The following is a 5,144-nucleotide window of genomic DNA, read 5'->3' as shown; positions in this document are numbered from 1 at the left end:
ATATTGCTGGAAAGCCCAGGATGTCTACTTTCCAATGCCGTTGAGAGCGCGCTAATTGGGTTTCTGTAGCTCCAGAAAATCCACTTTGAGTGCAGGGAGGTCAGAATCCAACAGCATCTGCAGTCCTTTTCAGTCTCTGGATCAGATTTTTGCTCAGGACCCTCAATTTCAGTCAGAAAATACCTGAAATCACAGAAAAACACACAAACTCATAGTAAAGTCCAGAAAAGTGAATTTTAATTAAAAACTAATAAAAATATACTAAAAACTAACTAAAAGATACTAAAAACATACTAAAAACAATGCCAAAAAGCGTACAAATTATCCGCTCATCACCCGTACCTCTCCCTTTGTCTTTTTCATCCATTCTTATCCTTCCTTTTGTACCTGCACAAACAAACAACTTTGCTATCATTTTTTTCGGTCCATGTGAATAATGAATAGTACTTGCACATGTCTTTCATTCTTTTTGAATTGTAAATCAATGATTGACTTCACGAGCTTATAGCCGTGACTCTTGTATGTATGCACACTTATTACTGGACACCAAACTTAGTGTTTGGTAATGTCTCCTGATGACATGAAATCCATGTTGGTTGCCCTTAATGAGTATGCATAATTCTAATAAATCATAGTCACTTTGGCTCTTTGATCCTAAACAATTTTACTACCTAAAGTAATTGAAATCAAAGTATTAAAACATGCAAATGGTATACTTGTCATGAATTTCTAAATCCAGAGGAACTTCTTGCTTTTCATTAACTGTGTTCAAAGAGGAACACCAAACTTAATGTTTGGTTGTGCACTTTGAATGAAAGGTTGAATACAATTTGAATAAGATTTGGGGTGCCTTCAGGCACACCAAACTTAGAGACCAATTGTATTTTATCTGCAATGTTTAGTGCACCTTATCAACAGTTTTCCTGAGGATTCAAGTTCATGCATAAGAAACCATGCTTTATTAGATGCAAAGCAGAACAATAAAGAGTAAGGATACTAAAACATGGGTTGCCTCCCATGAAGCGCTTCTTTAACGTCACTAGCTTGACGGTTGTCCCTTGTTAGGGTGGATTGTAGTGCTTGATGTCCTCTCCTCTCACTATGAAAACGTCCCCATTTGATTCCTTCATGATTTCCAAATGTTCCATAGAAAGAACTTTCCTGATTGTGAACACTTGAGGGAGCTGGGAAGGAATGGTTTTGAGGCCAGGTGGGATTGGCAGATAATGACTTGATATCACTTTATCTCCCGGAGAGAAACCTTCAGTGGGAATTTTCTTGTTTCTCCACCCTCTTGGCAATTTCTTTACAATTCTTCCCTCTCTCTTGAGGATTTCTTCATTGACCCTTATGCCAGGAGGATCCTTCTGAGCTGTTTCTATTGATTCTTGTGGCTTTAACTCTTACAATTCTTGTTTGCCTTCCAAGGACTGTTTCAGAGTTTCAGCTGCTGGATTGCTTTCCTCCAAACACAGATGGCTACTATCATCCTTAGGCTTTTCAGATTCTGGTTCAGGCTCAGATGTAGGTTTGAAAACATGGAAAATGAGCTGTTCATCATGTATCCTCAAAATTAGCTCTCCTTGTTCTACATCTATGAGCGCTCTAGCAGTGGCTAGAAATGGCCTTCCCAGAATGATAGGGTGTAGGTAGCTTTCCTCCATGTCCAAAATGACAAAGTCTGTGGGGAAGAAATAATGTCCCACTTTCACCAGCACATTCTCAACTACCCCTTCAACTTGCTTCTGAGTTTTGTCAGCCAGTTGTATGATTACATCAGTGGATCTCACCTTATTCAGTTGTAGCCTCTTCATAAGAGTCAGAGGCATCACATTTATGCTAGCTCCTAGATCACAGAATCCTCTGTCAATTTTTGTTTCCCCTATGATGCAGGAGATATGAAAACTTCCTGGGTCTGTTTTCTTAAAGACTACGTCCTTCTTGATGAGGGCACTGCATTCTTTGTTCATTATTACAGTTTGTCCTCCCTTCAAAACTCTTTTCTTGCTCAGCAATTCCTTCAAATACTTGATATGTGTAGGCATCTGCTGGAGAATCTCAAGAAACGGAATATTGATATGGAGAGACTTAAATGTCTCTAAAAACCTTGAATATGTTTTCCCTTTTTCACCTCCTCCTAACCTCTGAGGAAATGGTGCTTTTGGTTGGTATGTTTCCAGCATGCCTTTATTTTGCAGTTCCTTGGCTTGCTCAGTTTCACTTTCCTGCTTAGCTTCTTCTACACCTTCCTTCAAGATTTCTGGCTCCTGTTCTGATGGTCTGATTTCTTCTTCTTTTGAGACTTCCTTCAATATGGTGATGGCCTTGCATTCTTCCCATCTCACTCCCTTTTGTTCCCCTTTAGGATTCTTTTCTGTGTCACTAGGGAACACTGCAGTTGACTTGGGGGCCTGTTGAGATAGCTCTCCTACTCGAGACTCCATCATCTTGAGTTTTTCACCATGGTTCCTTAAGGTAGATCTCACATCATCCCTAAAGCTTTTCAACTCACTTATGTCCTGACCCATGTTTGCAAGCATTCCTTCTATCCTGTTTAATTGATCTTGAAATTGTTGGTTCGGATTAGGTTGGGCAGGTTGATTATTTTGGCCATGATATGGTGGTTGGGAGTACGTGTTTTGTGTGGCTTGGTATGATCTTTGGTTGGAGTTTTGGTATGTGGAATTGTTATGTTGGTTGGAGTTGTAAGGTTTGTGGTTTTGTGGTTGGGTTTGCTGGTTTCCCCACCCAAAGTTTGGGTGGTTTTTCCAACCTGGGTTGTAAGTGTTTGAATGTGGATCATATGGTTGCCTTTGTTGATTTCCCACATAGTTGGCCTCTTCCCAATCACCTCCTTCAGTGCTTACCTCCTCTTGATCTTGTGTGTGTATTGCAGCCACTTGATTTGTTCCTAATTTCCTGGTGAGCTCTGCTAGTTGCTTGGCAAACACCTTGTTTTGGGCTAGAATTGTATCAACATGGTTCAGCTCCATGACTCCCTTAGTGTTGTGTCTCTCTGAAGCATAGTAGTACTCATTCTCAGCCACTGTCTCAATCACTTCAATGGCTTCTTCCACAGTCTTCTTCCTGTTCAATGAACCTCCTGATGAATGGTCTACAGCCTTCCTTGATTCATAAGAAAGTCCATCATAGAAAATATGCAATTGCACCCAGTCATGGAACATGTCTGGTGGGCATTTCCTTGTCAACTCCTTGAACCTCTCCCATGCCTCGTAGAGAGTTTCACCATCTTGTTGTCTAAAAGTCTGAACCTTAGATCGAAGCTTATTGACCTTTTGTGGGGGGTAGAAACGTGCCAGAAACTTGCTTTCCACCTCATCCCAGGTGGTTAGGCTCCCCCTTGGGAATGATTCCAGCCACTTAGCTGCCTTGTCCCTAAGTGAAAATGGGAACAAGAGCAGTTTATAGGCATCTTCCTGGATTCCATTGGACTTCACAGTGTCGCAAATTCTCAAGAATTTTGTGAGATGTTGGTTTGGATCTTCATTAGCACTCCCACCAAATGAACAATGATCCTCCACCAGTGATATTAGCTGTGGTTTGAGTTCAAAATTGTTGGCCTGAATGGGTGGTTTCTGAATGCTGCTACCACAATTCCCAGAGGTTGGGTTTATGTATGAACCAAGAACCCTCCTCTCAGGAATGGCATTATTTCCATCAGCCCTCTCATGGTTGTGAACTTCTCTATCCATGTTGAGATCTAGAGCTTCCTCAAAATTGTCCTCAAATTCTCCTTCAGATTCTTCTTCTCTCAGTACTCTCTTCCCTCTTGCTTCCCTTCTAAGTTTATGAAGGGTCCTCTCTGGTTCGGTATATGGAGGAGTTGATGTCTCTCCTCTCCTACCTGTCATACAAGAACACAGCACATGCAACAAACAAGTGAAATACTCTTGGTTAATGGAAGAGTATGGTTAGAGCAGATGAGGAATTAATTCAAATAGTTAGTAGGTCAGTGAGTTAGTTGCTTGAATTCAAAGGCCTAAAGAAAGAAAGCAAGTAACAGAGTGCAGAAATTAAAATTCAACAAGTAACTTGAACTGAATTAACAAAACAAGAAAAATGCTCAATCTAGTTAACTTCCAATTTGAGAATTGTCAATCGAAAACCAATCCCCGGCAACGGCGCCATAAACATGATGTGCTATAAACTTGATAGCTACGATTTTAGGAAATTGCACGATCGGCAAAAATTCCTTCCGGCAAGTGCACCGGTTATCGTCAAGTAAAAACTCACAATAGAGTGAGGTCGAATCCCACAAGGATTGGTTGAATGAGCAATTCGGATTAGAAGTGTGTTCTAGTTGAGCGGAATCAAGATTTAGATGAGAATTGCGGAATGTAAAATTGGCGGGAAACGTAAATGGCAAGAAATTAAAAGTGCGGAATCTTAAATTGCATGAATTAAAGAGCGAGAAGCTAAATTGCTGAAATTAAAAGGGGATCGGGGTGATTGCATGAATTTAATTGCAGAATGTAAATAGAAAGTGGTAGATCAGAAATGGGGAATTCATTGGGTTTCAGGAGATATTGAGATCTCCGAATCAAAACATTTTTATCCCTTCCTCAACCAATGCATTCATTGAATTTTGCTTGGCAATCTTATATGATTGGATCCCAATCCCTTGGCTCACCAATTCTCTCTAAAAACAAACAAATTCCCAATCCCTTGGTTTAAATGTTCATAAGAAGAGATGATGCTCGATCACTGATTATACCACACAGTTTCATGAACCACAATTTGGTAGGATTACATGTCACAATATCCATCCAAACCCCAATCCAATTCACTGTGAGAAAGCTTCTCTAGCATGAATCCTCCATTCCTTTCCCAAGGTTCCGAAGGATTCCAATTATGGATAGTTTCTTTCCAAAGACAACTATCCAATGGAATTAGATCGAGAAGCTTTCTAACAAAATTCAAGAGAAAAGATTGAAAAAGAAGATAAAAACTATTATTGATTCATTGAATTACAATAGAGCTCCCTAACCCAATGAAAGGGGTTTAGTGAGTCATAGCTCTGAATTCAATTACAAAAAGATGAAAACTAGCAAAAATGATCAAAAGTTCTCAAAAGTGTTAAAAAGTCCCCTACTAACTTAAATTCTATCCTATTTATACACTTT

General features: G+C 39.9%; 1 non-coding gene across 1 annotated transcript; it reads left to right on the top strand.

Annotated features, from left to right (window-relative positions):
• The first annotated feature begins 3,183 nt into the window (after positions 1–3,183).
• LOC130950269 (small nucleolar RNA R71) lies at positions 3,184–3,287 on the top strand. Its single transcript, XR_009073550.1, has one exon. It is a non-coding gene; the product is annotated as a small nucleolar RNA R71 (small nucleolar RNA).
• The last annotated feature ends 1,857 nt before the right edge of the window (positions 3,288–5,144 follow it).

This window comes from Arachis stenosperma, chromosome 1, assembly GCF_014773155.1.
Source record: "Arachis stenosperma cultivar V10309 chromosome 1, arast.V10309.gnm1.PFL2, whole genome shotgun sequence".
Classification (NCBI taxonomy): domain Eukaryota; kingdom Viridiplantae; phylum Streptophyta; class Magnoliopsida; order Fabales; family Fabaceae; genus Arachis; species Arachis stenosperma.
This window is presented reverse-complemented; position numbering and strand designations above follow the sequence as displayed.